Source organism: Schistocerca nitens, chromosome 3 (genome assembly GCF_023898315.1).
Source record: "Schistocerca nitens isolate TAMUIC-IGC-003100 chromosome 3, iqSchNite1.1, whole genome shotgun sequence".
NCBI classification, from domain to species: Eukaryota; Metazoa; Arthropoda; class Insecta; order Orthoptera; family Acrididae; genus Schistocerca; species Schistocerca nitens.
The window spans coordinates 661,784,128-661,801,190 of record NC_064616.1 but is presented as its reverse complement, the minus strand read 5'-3'; the positions used below and the strand labels follow the sequence as shown (position 1 = coordinate 661,801,190).

Below are 17,063 nucleotides of genomic sequence, written 5' to 3'. Positions count from 1 at the left end.
GTGTCCGCTAGCATGTTACATGCGATCCCAAGATGAAAATTTATGAATGATGGAAGAAAGTTTTACCTAGGACATCATACGACACTACTTTGAGACAGGCAGAGAGAGAGAGAGAGAGAGAGAGAGAGAGAGAGAGACTGTCAGAGATGTGAAGGATCGTGGAGGAAGAGGAGATTAGTGTTTTAAGTCCCGTCGACAACGAGGTCATTAGAGACGGAGCGCAAGCTCGGGTTAGGGAAGGAAGGGGAAGAAAATCGGCCGTGCCCTTTCAAAGGAACCAATCCGGCATTTGCCTGAAAGGATTTAGGGAAATCACGGAAAACCTAAATCATGATGGCCGGAGACGGGACTGAACCGTCGTCCTCCCGAATACGATTCCAGTGTGCTAACCACTGCGCAACCTCGCTCTGTGTGAAGGATCGTGTCTGATAGCATTCAATAACCTAGCAGTAATGATAATTGAAACATTCTTTTTCAAGTGAAGAGCAGCACAGCAAACATCCTTTGAGTTTCAAGTGAAGAACTGCTAAGCAGGAAATGTAGCTAGTAAAGCTGGCAGAGACCCATGATGAAGCATAGTCTGTTTAGAAACTCTGATTTTCTTTATACGTACATTTTTCGTCGGTTATTTCAGTAAATACGATGTGCACCATGCTTTGTTCAAATGGTTCAAATGGCTCTGAGCACTATGGGACTTAACTGCTGTGGTCATCAGTCCCCTAGAACTTAGAACTACTTAAGCCTAACTAACCTAGGGACATCACACACATCCATGCCCGAGGCAGGATTCGAACCTGCGCCGTAGCGGTCGCGCGGTTCCGGACTGTAGCGCCTAGAACCGCATGGCCACTCCGGCCGGCCACCATGCTTTGTTTTGGTGATTAAGTGTATCTCTGGGTTTCGGCACTGGCATGGTAAGTTGTCTTTGTACAACACAGTCTAGAAAAGCATTGCATATTGCGAGAGATACCAAAAGTTCGAAAACAAGATTAAGGGTTAAAGTCACGTCAACACTACGGAATCATTCGGGACGGAGCACAAGCTGGAATTGTCGTGATTAAGGGATAATGTATTTCGGACCAGATACCGTTCAATCAAGTCTCACAGATGCAATATGGAGAAACGGTCTGGAGAGTTGGAAATGATGACAGTCATGGAGCACACGCTGGGAACGCGAGAAGAATGTGCAAAGCCGCTGCCCTGCTGGAAAAGAACATCTGTAAATCGTGGTAGCAAAGGCTGGGCTGGATGATTTTGTGTCAAAAAATGTTTTTAAATGTGTGTGAATTCCTTAGGGACCAAACTGCTGATGTCATCGGTCCCTAGACTTACACACTACTTAAACTAACTAACTTAAGCTAAGAACAACACACACACACACACATACACACCTATGCCCTTGGGAGGACTCGAACCTCCGGCGGGAGATGCCGTGCAATCCGTGACATGGCACGTCTAACCGCACGGTCCCTTCGCGCGGCAATTGTGTGCCAAGGAAATACTAGTGGTATACAGTAATTGTGAGCCGCCGGCCGGTGTGGCCGAGAGGTTCTAGGCGCTACAGTCTGGAACCGCGCGACCGCTGCGGTCGCAGGTTCGAATCCTGCCTCGGGAATGGATGTGTGTGTTGTCCTTAGGTTAGTTAGGTTTAAATAGTTCTAAGTTCTAGGGGACTGATGACCTCAGAAGTTGAGTCCCATAGTGCTCAGAGCCATAATTGTGAGCCATGAGTCTGCACAGTCTGTATACTTGGGGCCGTAATCAGAATCTGTAGATCCACAAGCTAAACCCGCGTTGCCGGCTCTACGAGGAGAAACGTGATATCTGACACTCAAAAACAGCATTTTCGTATTAAAAGCCTGTTAAGTCAGAGTTAAGGTTTAATATTTAATGTTATAAAATTTTACTATAGAAGTTAGGATTTACTATGTTAATAGGATTAAAACCAAGAAAGTAATTGAAATAATTAAGGTGTTCAACACTGTTTATTAACAAACTGCCTATTGGCTTCTGTCTCGGGTTCTTCGGCCGACGTTCATCTAATGATTTTTCTGACGTTTCGCCAGCACGAGTGGCTGGCATTGTCAAAGCTTCACCCTCCATTGCCGGTGGTGAACTGGAGCCGAGCTCGCGGGCGCAGGCTATATGTACCTGGCGCGCCAACGTCCGAGGGCTTCTCCGCGCCAGGTACATATAGCCTGCGCCCGCGAGCTCGGCTCCAGTTCACCACCGGCAATGGAGGGTGAAGCTTTGACAATGCCAGCCACTCGTGCTGGCGAAACGTCAGAAAAATCATTAGATGAACGTCGGCCGAAGAACCCGAGACAGAAGCCAATAGGCAGTTTGTCAACAAGTGGCCACGAAAGCCTCCACAATTTTGTACTGTTTATTAACATTGCTATGAACAAACATGGCTCTGAGCACTATGGGACTCAACTGCTGAGGTCATTAGTCCCCTAGAACTTAGAACTAGTTAAACCTAACTAACCTAAGGACATGACAAACATCCATGCCCGAGGCAGGATTCGAACCTGCGACCGTAGCGGTCTTGCGGTTCCAGACTGCAGCGCCTTTAGCCGCACGGCCACTTCGGCCGGCTGAACAAACATATTTTAATAAAAAGAACAGGTGATTGATATTCATGTCCATGCGAAAATTAGTAAAAAAAATGATTCAAATGGCTCTGAGCACTATGGGACTTAACTTCTGAGGTCATCAGTCCCCTAGAACTTAGAACTAATTAAACCTAACTAACCTAAGGACATTACACACATCCATGCCCGAGGCAGGATTCGAACCTGCGATCGTAGCGGTCGCGCGGTTCCAGACTGTAGCGCCTAGAATCGCTCGGCCACAACGGCCGACGAAAATTAGTATTTCAGTTTTAAAAATAACTTATTGTTACTATAATCGAATAGTTTATGTGTGTTTGGCAAATACAAGATAACAAATGCAATGTACCAACAGTATATATTTTACATTTACTTAATTCAAATACAATGCTTTCCCTCAAATAAACAGCCTTAAAATGGAAGTTTAAAAAAAAATTCTTTCAGCATAAGTGGTTCTCGTCTACACTTCATTCTAATGAAGCTACTTATACACTGTTCAGTCGCTTTAACGTGACCTCCTGCCAAATTTTGCAGCGAGACGTGCAGGAAGAAAGTTAGCGAATTTCTGGAAGTTTCGGACAAGGTTGCTGAGCCATGCCGTCTCCAATGCCGTTGGCTAGCTGCGCTCGGTTTCCCAGTTGAGGTTCCATGGCGCGAACAGCCCGATCGAGGTGGTCCCACAGATTCTCGACTAGGTTGAAGTCCAGGGAGTCTGGTGGCCAGTAGAGTACGGTAAACTCAACCTGGTGCTCTTCGAACCATGCACGTACACTGTGTGCACTGTCCTACTGGTAGATTTCATCGCGCTGAGAAAAACAAGCTGCATGTAGATGTGGTCCACAAGGACACATGCATATTTTTGTTGATGCATTGTGCGTCCTAGAATGACGAGATAACCCAGGCAATGCCACGGAAGTGTTCCCCAGATCACAACGCTCCCTCTTCCAGCCTGGACTCTTCCGACGATTGGTGTATAGCCCTACACGCCAACGGCCATCTGTCCGATGGAGCATAAAACCTGATTGAGCTGAAAAGGCCACCTGTCACCATATAGTGGACGTCCAGTTGCGGATGGTGCATGAACCAGACGCCCGTTGCGGATGCCTGAACACAGCAGCGTTCACTAAACGATCGTTGAAGAGAAACTGTTGATGGCCCCATGGTTGATCTGGGCGATCAGTTGCTCAATAGTTGCACGTCTACTGGCCCGTAAACATCTCCGTTGCCGTCTTTCATCTATGTCATCTATGGCGCGTGATGCACCACAGTTACTTCGGCGCCCGTTTTGGATAGCAGGTGTACTTTAACCGCATGCGAACAGTTTACAAACTTAGTCGTTTCTTTAATTCTTCCAACCTTGGTCGTAAAGCCAATGATCATACCCTTTTGAACGTCAAATAAATCGCTTCGTCTCCGCCTTACGACAACGACTGCACTGTTTCCGCGTCCCCCTGACATGCTTTCTATACCCTCGACTGCTAGTGCTGCCATCTGCCGTCGCTGAGTGCTTATTGCACGTTGTGGTCGAACGTAGGTGGTGGTCACATTAATTCGACTGGGCCGAGTAGTATTTTCATAAAATAGCTGTCTTCCAGTATCTTTTTCATTACTGACCGAAGATAATATGGTGAGTCTGTCTTCTAACATGGAGATTCGATGCCTGTTATTGATCAATTCCAGTTCTGATGGTTCAAATGGCTCTGAGCACTATGGGACTTAACTTCTGAGGTCATCAGTCCCCTAGAACTTAGAACTACTTAAACCTAACTAACCTAAGGACAACACACACATCCATGTCCGAGGAAGGATTCGAACCTGCTACCGTAGCGGTAGCTCGGTTCCAGACTGTAGCGCCTAGAACCGCTCGGCCACTCCGGCCGGCTCCAGTTCTGAAAATGATCTTTTCCCAGTACTGATTCTGGTAACATATGACAGGTACATTCTTAGGGTGATCTCGATATTAATAAATCATCTTTGACGTTTCGTTAGTCATGGTTTGGGTGAAATGATTTACGGAAGAAATGGACTTTTCACAAAACGATCTCATTTCAAACCGCCCTTTCCGTTAACCATTTTTTAAAAGTTTTAGTGGTTTTGCCAACGGAATTGTCACGCGCTTGACAGGTGGCGCAGAAACTGACGCGAGTGAGCCCGAGATTTGAAAAGCCAATGATGATTCTATTCATACCAGCTGTCTACTGAAAGCCTGATAAAAACTAATTACGTTTATGTCTTTTACGGTTATAGGAGGGCCAGCATTACAGTATTAAAACGAAGACACTACTTATTTCAAATTTTCGTGGTCAGGGTCTCTAAGCTGCACCCGCAGACCTGTGTATATTGTTACAACGTAACACACGCGGGTATCTGCCGCTCCCTCGGTCGATTGTGCGTAGAAACCGTTGATCATTGCTGACGTCGAGGTAGAAACTGCACTCACCACAGCTTTGAACATGTCCGAAAGAACAGACACACACACACACACACACACACACACACACACACACAAACAACAACAACAACAACAACAGGAGCGCGTGCCAGCGGTCCAGTCATTCACTGCGGATGCACACCAAGTGCAATCTTTTGCGGGAATCTGAAATGGCGTGTGAGGGGTTCAAGGGCAAGTGACGGTACGCTAGTTTTTTGTAACAAGCTGGGAATTTGGGTCGGATGCGAAGCGTGTTCGTCGGTCAGCTTTCGGCGGCGCAACGGTTCGGACGGTGTTCACGTCCCTGGCGCACATGTGTTTACGTTGAATGTGTTGCGGTGTGCCGCGGTCATAAATAGAACGAATCATGGCCTTGTTGTTCCGAAAATCGACACTGAAATTTAGTTTTGTTAACAAATATGCTCGACCGAAGGCTTACGAGATAGAATGTTATTTACGGGACGAGGTAAAAATCGAACCTGACGTTCTTATCTATAGTCAGCAGCCTGGTCTATGTCAAGCTCATCAATGAAGCGGCTTGTGGCGAACTACTACTCCGACACCGACAAGGCCTTCGTTTCTGTCAGTCAGACGTGAATGTTGGAGCGGTTACAGTTGAAGACGCCGGCACGGGACTGCGAACGACCCACGTCTTTGAGCTTCCATTCGAAGTGCCAGAAAAATTGGTGATAGACGCCTTACGTCCTTATAGAACGGTTCTAACTTATGTGGCTGAAAAACGCGTGAGTTCGAAAATGTATCCTGTCCTCAATGGCGTCAGACAAATACGGATAGATCTACGAAAACATTTTCCGTCATGCCTGTACATTGATGGTTGTAGGGCGATTGTCATCTATGACGGACAACCAAGAACGTGCTCTGGGTGTGGCAGGGACGGACACGTACGTTCTGAGTGTATGCAACGAAGGTTGTTACAGCTGCCACGGGATGATCCCCCACTCACACCGCATCCGTCACCCAATGTCGCTGCATTACGCAATGACGTAGGCCGCGCGACAGAAACGTACCGCAAACTACAGACAGAGGCAGATCGTGGCGAACCACGGAAGACAGACGTTGCGTTGGATCGCTTGCAGCAGACACAGGACGTCCTTTCTTCGGTGCCGCGTGCGGCCCCTTCGGATAAGGCACTTGCGGACGTCCGTAATTCGACGGCATACGATTTCGAAGTCCCCCACGAACATCAACAGGCCGTGCTGACCTCTGATTGCGAGGCTCCGCAACGGAAACAGCGATCACCAAAACGGCGGAAGAAGCGCCGCCTCACGTTGGAGAACGACTAACCAGATCCAGGAGGCAATGCTGAGGCATTTTCGGGTACAGAGCAGACGGCCATGGATACAGAAGAACTGCCTAGCGTGGATGCAGGGGTGGCCAGCGGGACGGCAACACGACCTTCCCACGACGATGCTCCAGAAACAGCGGAGAAGTCAGACCGACGGCAACAGGATGCTGGGGAGGTTATGGCGCCTAAAACGCACGACAACGATGGGAGGCTGGGGGACTGGTCACAAGACCCACCCCCGTGGGGAACTGGTGATGCTGGAGGAACAGCACCCACACACTCTCCGGTAGAGTGCACAGAATAACGGCAGGCCACACGAGGGGACGGTGGGGGCGGTAGAAAGAAAGTAGCCTGTGTACGGAAGACTTAGCGACGGTAAGATACCCTGTCTACGTTGACCGCCATGTCTTGCAGTCGCCATGCCATCAGTAATGGATGCCCATCTGATTGTGCGCTCCACGACGACCTGCCTTGGACAACAAGTACCAAGTATTTCTTGAAGTTTTCCCGTTTGACAGAGCATTCCACCATTTTTCAAGGGTACATCCGGAACAGCATACTTTTTCTTCCAAGATTTTGGCTGTGAGCCATACTGCCATCTTCAAGGTGAGTCGGGTACTGAATTAAAACCGCCTGACAAGGACATACACATTCCATCAATTTTAATTATTACTCACATAATTCGTAAGCATTGCGGATTTGCTGAATTGACCCTTGCTACTTTTTCTTCTTAGACAGATGAAGTTTTCTCTGTGATTAACAGTCTTGTGCCGACTGTCTTACGTCTGACGCATGCGCATTTACTCCACAGTATATCATGATGCCAAGTGGTTTTAATACAGTAACTGAACGCAAGAAGAAACACTGATATCCCGGATGAAGCCCAGAAAGGTTGTGGAACAATCATCAACATTGATTGTCGTCCGGTAATCTCACGTTAAAAATGTTGAGTTGTTCTATGGAAGAATCATCAAGCCAATAGTGTGAACCAGCTGAGCTTCAGATGATATCTTGGCCGGCCGCTGGTGGCCGAGCGGTTCTGGCGCTACAGTCTGGAACCGCGCGACCGCTACGGTCGCAGGTTCGAATCCTGCCTCGGGCATGGATGTGTGTGTTGTCCTTAGGTTAGTTAGGTTTAAGTAGTTCTAAGTTCTAGGGGACTTATGACCTCAGCAGTTGAGTCCCATAGTGCTCAGAGCCATTTGAACCCATTTTTTTCAGATGATATCTTCCTGGGTGGCTTCTGTGTTTGATTATTCCTGTACAACGTTCGACACAACAGAGCATTGGTTCAGCTAGACAAACTAGAGTGTGTTTCCTACACCGTCCACAGCTTGTCACTTTGGTCATTTCTTTCACTGTTCTCTACATATTCCCATGAAAATGCGATGCTTTCACCTCACATCTTTTGAGATGTTCGTTACCCACTAGCGTCCACACTTCGCAACATGCTAAGTATTTCAGGCAGATGTAGCTGAAATAGAATACCGTTAGAAAATAAAAGAAACTTAGCATAATACTGTTAAATGTACCCCGACTGCTGAAATAAAGCAGATACGTGATGTAAGCAAAGCATAATGTATTCCTAGTCAATACTATCAGGTGGAAACTGTCTTCACAGGAGATTTTCAATCACCACCGTAGGGACTGTTTCTGATAATTCTAACGTTTCTCTCAAACTATGGAAAACGGATGCTGGAAAAATACTGGATCATTTCTTTTGAAACAATTCCTAAAATGTATTTCCATATCGTCCAATTTGATTTCATTTCCTGTGAACTGAACACACTATAAAAGGTAGTACGCGTTACAGCTATCCGCAAAACTATGCATAATAAATTATTATTTAACCTATTATCCGGTTCTCTTATTAATGTAACCATCTGCGTTCCGTAGAGCATGTGGGAAACTTCACACTCCATCTTTCCATTATAGGCAGACTTACTTGGTCCTCCGTCGTGCACAATAAACCATTTAAACTCTTTTCCTTTATATTATAAACAAATAGGTCATGAACTACGACCTCAATATACCGACAGGGTAAAATGTGAGCTCCCTATGACGTTTAGTCCATTTACTCGGTGGGAAGCGGGGTACTTTGGGAACAAAAGAAAAAGTGTAGCTACCAGCTAATCCTGCGAAAGCCCTGTTGTCATGCGCGCATAAAAGAGGGATTAATTTTTAACGTGCAGGTATTACGCATTTACAACAAATCAACACAATCACACGAACGGGGAGCGAAAATTAAGCTTCAATGCTCTGTGTTCTCTAACGCATTTATCCTCTTTCTTTCATTCTTTTTGGCACATTAACGGACACATCAACTTTAAGCTCTTTCAGTATATAAAGCATATGAGCTCTCATTCGTATGAAAGAAAATATACTTTCAAATGGTTCAAATGGCTCTGAGCACTATGGGACTTAACATCTGAGGTCATCAGTCCCCTAGAACTTAGAACTACTTAAACCTAACTAACCTAATGACATCACACACATCCATGCCCGAGGCAGGATTCGAACCTGCGACGGTAGCGGTCACGCGGTTCCAGACTGAAGCGCCTATAACCGCACGGCCACACCGGCCGGCAAAATATACTTTATCCGTAAGCCTAACGAGATAATGGTAAAAGAGACGTAAATGTTTTATTCACACCAGGATAAACGGCGGAAGAAGCTGTGGCCAGTCGGTTTAAGTATGAAATGTCTTTACTTAAACCGTTGCTGGCGTACTGTCATCTAAAGGCAGGGGCATACATTACAGCATATTCATGGGTAGAAGATGCTTACTGCGAAATTTTACTACCTTGGAATGGATTTCCATTTTCACATGGACTTTCCCTGTATTCCTAGCTGATGCAGTTGGGATTGCGTCTGTTGATAGCGATCTGCTATTCGGATGGGGACGTAAAACTCAGCGGCCCACGTCATGCTAATCAACAGAAGTAGGCTATGTTTCGTAATCGAGTTTTATACGTTTGTCTCTCTCCCTCTCTCTTTCCCTCTCTGTCTCTCTACGCAAACACGATACTGTAGTCCACACGAACTGAGTGTTCGTTACACTAAACGGTAACGCTTAGGAAGCAGTGCACACTTCTCGCAGAAAAGATGACCATTGGGTATGGATTAATACAACTTTCAGACAAACATGTCTGTACCACTGAGTAGTTCCTCAGACAGATTGCCCTAAGATGTTTACTGTTTTTAGGTTCTTTTGGACCGATTGTGGAACTCGTTTAGACTACGCTTCCTTCCTCTGTTGGAATGTTGGGTACAACAAGTCTCCATCTAAATAAATTAAAACAATTATGTGTGACAGTCACTTTCTATTTTCTCCCACAACTGTCAAAGATAATTGTTTTAATTTATATTTTATGTCTTAAGCATGCGTGGTTTCCACACCACATGCCAACATGGACGATATAATGCTAAATCATTTGTTAATCCTACTCTTAGTTCTTCCTTACATCCATATTTACGCTTTTTTCGTGTACTGTGAACATACTAACGACGACTTGCTCCTATCCGTCGGCTAAGCACATGAATCACTGTCATTGGTGTACTCCCAGTACGAGCGAAGTGCCATCCTAACCGAAAGAAGCCAGAACGAAAATAAGGAGACCAAGAACTACATTGCACAACGGAGAAAAGATGACTGGATTTGACTGGAAACTTGTACGATCGCACCCCGTCAAGAAAAGTCATCTTACAGAAGCGCTGGACTATAGGCTTACATCGCCAACGCCAATCTGTTGTTGAATTATGGACCATCGTTCATGATCGCATAAATAATCTTGCTGGAGACTGAAAATTTTTCCTGTAGGAATCATTAAAATTATCTCTCTACGAATCAACACATGTATCCCGAAAGTATCGATCTTGAGAAACATACTAAGTCTTTTTGCACATGAGATCCAGAAGGCAGCATATAACCGCACCCAGGCTGACACCATATCATTTGACATCAGGCAGACATCCGATGCATTTCTACTCTGTCCCCTAGCGGGAAAAAGGTAAGCTTACGGAATATTGGACCAACTTTTTGCTTGGACTGAAGACTTCCAAGAAGATATAACTCAATCAACGGCAGAGAGGATCATGGTTTGTAGGTAGATACTTGTGTATTCCGCGGGAGTGTTATACACTGAAGAGCCAAGGAAACTGGTACACCTGCCTAATATCATGTAGGGCCCCCGCGACCATGCACAAGTGCCGCCACACGACGTGCCATGGACTCGACTAATATCTGAAGTAGTGCTGGAAGGAATTGACCCCATGAATCCTGCAGGGCTGTCCATAAATCTGTAAAAGTACGAGGAGGTGGAGATCTCTTCTGAACAGGACGTTCCAAGGCGTCCCAGATATGCTCAATAATGTTCATGTTTGGGGAGTTTGGTGGCCAGCGGAAGTGTTCAAACTCAGAAGAGTGATCCTGGAGCCACTCTATCGCAATTCTGGATGTGTGGGATGTCGCATTCTCCTGCTGGAATTACCCGAGTCCACCGGAATGCACAGGGTACGGGAATGGATGCAGGTGGTCAGACGGGATGCTTACGTACGTGTCACCTGTTAGAGTCGTATCGAGACGCATCAAGGGTCCCATAGCACTCCAACTGCACACGCTCCACACCACCACAGAGCTTCCACCAGCTTGAGCAGTCCCCAGGTGACTTGCAGGGTCCATGGGTTCATGAGGTCGTCTCCATACCCGTACACGTCTATCCGCTCCATACACTTTGAAACGAGACTCGTCCAACCAGGCAACATGTTTCCAGTCACCAACAGTCTAATGACGGGCCCAGGCGAGGATTCATCAAGGGTACACGAAAGGGCCTTCGGCTACGAAAGCCCATATCGATCATGTTTCGTTGCATGGTTCGCACGCTGACACTTGTTGATGGCCCAGCACTGAAACCTGCAACAATTTGCGGAAGGGTTGCACTTCTGTCACGCTGAACGATTCTCTTCAGTCGTCGTTGCTCTCGTTCTTGCAGGATCTTTTTCCGGCAGCAGCGATGTTGGAAATTTGATGTTTTACCGGAGTCTTGATATTCACGGTACATTCGTGAAATGGTCGTACGGTAAAATCCCCACTTCACCGCTACCTCGGAGATGCTGTGTCCCGTCGCTCGTGCGCCGACAGTAGCACCACGTTCAAACTCACTTAAATCTTGATAACCTGCCATTGCAGCAGCAGTAACCGATCTAACAACTGCGCCAGACACTTGTTGTCTTATATAGGCGTTGCCAATTGCAGCGCCGTATTCTGCCTGTTTACATATCGCTGTATTTGAATACGCATGCTTATACCACTTTCTTTGGTGCTTCAGTGTAAGACCGTTACTGTTCACGATATACTTAAATATTGCGGTTGATAACATCGAAAGTTCTGCAAGGCCTTAAGTGGATCATGATGTACGTAGGGAATCCCCAACGCCAGAAGAACATGGCTAAATGGAGGAGGACTTGTTGAGGATTGAAGTTTGGTGCAGAGATTGGCAGTCGACCGTCAACATACAGAAATGTAATATGTTGCATATAAATAGGCGGAAATATGCATTACTGTTCAATCACAATATTGGTGATAAATCACTGGTAGCAATAAAATCCATAAAATACTTGCGAGGAACCATCTGGAGCGACCTAAAGTGGAACAACCACATAAATTTAGTTGTGAAAAAGCAAGTTGTAGACTGAGATTAACTGCAAGAGTCATAAGGAAATTTAAATCAGCTAACAAAACTCTCGTTTAACCAATTCTTGAGTACAGGTCTGGGAACTTCATTATGTAGAATTAGTACAGGAGGTGGAGAAGAGTCGAAGGGCTCGTTTAATACTGAAGAGAGCGATATGGGAAAGCCTCTCCAAGTCCAGTGGCAGGGGTTAGGTAATATTGTGCAGCTTGCTATTAAAACTACGAATGTGCGCGTTCAACAAGAATCTCTCAAAATCACCACGACGGTAAACTCTGAAAAACTGTAGCTCATTCGGAGTCATTCTTCGTGCACAGAATTCGCGTGTACAACAGAAAGAAGGAAACTCGTGGTTTTTATACGGAGTGTTTCATGTGGTAACCCAGCGCGACAGATTCCACTGGACAAATAAATAAGAGAACATGTATCCAACATAGAGTCTAATACGATTTTAGAGAGTTTTAGGAGATCCTTAAAGTTCTGACTCGATATTTATTGTTGTCTACGATAAAACACTGAAACCTGCCATACAGGCTAGAGACTCGTTCCCACATGTGAGGGCGTGCTGTAAAGTAACGCCTAAGAATTTTTGATGTGAAAAGTCTTACAACTTATTAAATAAAACAAACTTTGTTAATATTCTATATCTTTATTCGTCATATCAACATATTTATTTCTCAACATAGTCTCCCTGACGACGTTCTTCCAACGACAGACCAGTTTATTGATACCTTCACTGAAGAATGTTTGAGTTTGTTGACGGAGCCATCACCTCAGCTCTGCTTTCATTACTTCATCACTATTAACGTGCTCTTAAAGTTTTGGAAACAGATAAAAATTGGATGGGGCCGAGTCCTGACTGTATGGAGGATGATGGCTGCAGTGAACCCAGGACGTCGGATCGTAGCAACTGTCGCAGCGCTCGTGTGAGATCTAGCGTTGTCACGCTAAAGAAGAGGGTGCTCCATGTGTGGACTAACTCTCAGAAGTTGAAACTCGATTACAGCAAGGCGGCCCAAGTGGCCGAGCGGTTCTAGGCGCTACAGTCTGGAACCGCGCGACCGCTACAGTCACAGGTTCGAATCCTGCCTTGGGCATGGCTGTGTGTGATGTCCTTAGGATGGTTAGGTTTAAGTAGCTCTAAGTTCTAGGGGACTGATGACCTCAGAAGTTAAGTCCAATAGTGCCCAGAGCCATTTTTTGATTACAGCAAGCTGTTTGTCACGCACCGACATAACTACGTTATCCACCGCCATGTTACACGCTACAATTCGGTGCCGTCAAGCGACAGAGGTTGCAAATATGTAGGCATGAAGAGTAAAGATGTCGACTGTTAATAACGTTTGTTTTATTTCAAACGCTTTAAGATTTTTCACACAAAATATTCGGAGGCATTACTTTTCAGCGCGCCATCGTAATATCCCGTTACGGAGACTACACCTCTTCTTGCACTAAACATGCGTTCACACCCTAGAATTGCCTAGAACGTTGTTATCCCGGACTTTGTACTACATCTACATCTATACTCCGCAAGCCACTTTACAATAGGCGGCGGAGGGTACTTTGTGTACTGTTGTCACTTCCCCCTTTCTTATTCCAGTTCAATGGAAGCGCGGTTGCTGGTAAGCCTCCGTTTGAGGCTCAAAAATGGTTAAAAGGGCTCTGAGCACTATGCGACTTAACGTCTGAGGTCATCAGTCGCCTCGAACTTAGAACTAATTAAACCTAACTAACCTAAGGACATCACACACATCCATGCCCGAGGCAGGATTCGAACCAGCGACCGTAGCGGTCGCTCGGCTCGAGACTGTAGCGCCTAGAACCGCACGGCCACTCCGGCCGGCCTCCGTGTGAGGTCGAATCTAATTTTACCTTCACAGCCTATTCGCGAGACGTATTACGTGTAAGGAAGCAACGTTTAGAACGGCATTCAAAGACAAGATGGCACCACTGTTGGATCGGAGGACAAATTCAGGGAAACGTCGTACTGAGACACGAACATACAGCGCTGAAAAGCAAGAGAAATGATTAAAATTAATAAGAACGAGTCCAACGTCAGCACTTGACGGAAATTTGTGCTGAGTTCGCTCGGAATTAGTTCCCTTTTTTACTTGAATTTATCGAGAACCTGTTGCGCAATGAGCAGTCTTGGAAGGAGCTCCACTCATTCTTCTTTATAAAGTAGGCAAAAGAACACGTCTGCAAAATTAAGGTGACCTGTCTACAGTTCGAAAATTTATTTGAACTTCGCAGTGTTTTATCAGGTATTGGCCTATTGGATGCTACGCTCTGGCCTTCCTCCGATAATAGAACTGACTTATCAGGCAGTTACAGGTGAAACTAGCTGTAGCTGGGGTTCGCAGCCACGTTATTTTTTTTCTAAGGCATCATAGTTACCTATGGCTGGTGACACTACTTATTTATAACGCTCATTATTGCAATTACGTCCGTGCAGCCAAATACCGTACAAATGGATGTGAGAATGACGTATGTACATGTCAGATTTTTTTATAGGTTTTGATATGTGCTGAAGCAAATGTCGCAGTTCTCCACTTGGACATACGGCCGAAACTGCAACAGTGGATTTTATAAGCAAATAATTTTACAATTAAATGTGACCATGATGGTTTTCAAAAATAAACTACAATTCTGAACACAACTGCGTGAAATGCAGGCGCTAAGTGACCGAAAACATTTCGTTTGTATTAGCACAATATAATGTAATGATTCTGTCAGGGTATTTAGGGATAGCTCAAGAGATGATACGTATCTAGGAAGTAAGGTATATCCCACGTTAAATGATACACTACAACATCACTTGTGAATCACTACTTGCGGAAATGTCATGAATGTTACTTGTGCCGCATATAATGGAATTAAAACCATATGTGACCTGTCTTGTAGACTCCAGTACAAAACTATTTATTCGCACGGAACGACACGGAAGCATACATTCAACCTTTTATAGATATCAAAACGTGTATTATTTGTAATATCATGAACGAACTGAAAAGTAAATCCTAGAAGTGGTAATATGTATACTAAAAAGTTTGTCAGTTCGGAGACTCCATAGAAAATGAAAGAGGCTGACACCACTTCCCGAATGTCTGCCATCACGTCTAAGTCACAGAGATTGCACGATTGTGTCTGCATTCATGAGGTATAATATCCAGTAAAACCATATACTAGTATGACCACGGCATGTTATACAAGTGTTTACGTTACGGCAACACTCGCCGGAGCGAACAAAGGTGTGCATGTTCTCCAGGCCAACACAATATTGCAGAGTGCCGCACATCGACCCCTCCGAACTGCGCAGACGACCCTAGTAGTCACATGTCAAACGACAGGCGCTGCCCCGGCTACATCTGGGAGAGTCGCATCAAACAGGTACGTTATTACATATAGTTATTGCATATAACCAAGCTGCAGAGATGTATCGGAGCAAAACGTGCACGAACGTGGCACCGGCATCTCAAGTAAATCTCCACAGTGAAGAAAATGGCCCCGTAGAATCAAGCTGAGAATATACTTACACAAGCAAAATTATTCGATTACGAGCAGCCTTCTCCTCCCCAGTTGTGTACGTACAGTAGGGATTTTCGTGCGTACATGTGGCATACACTCCACCTTACTCCGTTCTGCTCTCGCAGATAGTTGGTCAGCTAGCTCTACTTCATGGGAAGGCAAGGGGGTTCAGTCAATATTACATACAAAGGCATAGCAGGAATGGAAGAATGGAACGCAAACGTACGTACACACACACACACACACACACACACACACACACACACACGCGCGCGCGCGCGCGCGCGCACACATGAAACACTTGAAAACACCACAACAATTCACGTAATTGTGTAAATTAATACTGAAATTCGAATAATGTAGGAAATGCATAACACGAATGCTGCCTTTAATGCAACTTATTTTTCAACTAGTTTCACTCTGGGTCCCATTTACGGTACTATACAAAAACAGAATAAAAATTACAGTACAATGCACTGACGAACACGACCTTCTAGGTTGAAATTTGCTATAGAAACGTTCAAGAAGAGACTTGCGTCAAATATGCAATTAAAATGACCAACATTACATATCATACATATTTCGAAATCAAAGGTACGTCAGTGAAGCCATGCACAACAATTCTGAACACAATAACTGTGTGAAATGCAGGCGCTAATCATTAGAAAGTTGACAATAAACCAGCTTAGGATAATCAACAACAGAATCACATATGACCACATTATCATGGTCGAGCACCATCGAAAGATAAACAAACGTGGAACACATTTGAATACATCTTACGTGAAATATGTAAAAGATTAAAGTAGAAGTCAGAGCTTTTTTTTATTAATAACAAGTAACACGAAAGGAGGGAGATAGGTATGGTGGTGTGGTTTGGGCAATACAATTTATAGTTAAGGAAAAATGTCTTATAAACCTAACGTAAACTCAAAGTGTACAGTTTGTACACCAGTTCATTCTCATATACAGGGTGAGTCACGTAAGAAAAAAATGGTTCAAATGGTTCTGAGCACTATGGGACTTAACATCTGTGGTCATCAGTCCCCTAGAACTTAGAATTACTTAAACCTAACTAACCTAAGGACATCACACACATCCATGCCCGAGGCAGGATTCGAACCTGCGACCGTAGCAGTCGCGCGGTTCCGGACTGAGCGCCTAGAACCGCTAGACCACCGCGGCCGGCGTCACGTAAGAAGTAACACTCCTTTTATTTTGTGAACAGTTAAACATATCGAAACGAGGTTTTCGTCAAATCTTACAGCTCCGAGGGGCACGTATGTTTTTGTTTGGTTAATGTTTTTAGCGCTGGTATCAACTGAGATATTGAAGTAAGTACCTTCTTTTAAATGGAACCGCATACTTTTTATAACTGCATAGCTCTTGAGAAGATAGTTACAGTGATATAGCGTTAGTTAATGTCGAAGTTGAAACCTGCCTTTAAAAAATTCGAGAAGTGTCCTAGAATGTGAGATCACGGTGGCCGGAAACGG

General features: G+C 45.0%; 1 protein-coding gene across 5 annotated transcripts in view; it reads right to left on the bottom strand.

The window, feature by feature from the left end:
- The window catches only part of LOC126248622 (protein O-linked-mannose beta-1,2-N-acetylglucosaminyltransferase 1-like), a 2,277,756-nt gene that overhangs the window by 1,188,455 nt on the left and 1,072,238 nt on the right, over positions 1–17,063 (bottom strand). The gene's annotated exons all lie outside the window — the stretch shown is intronic.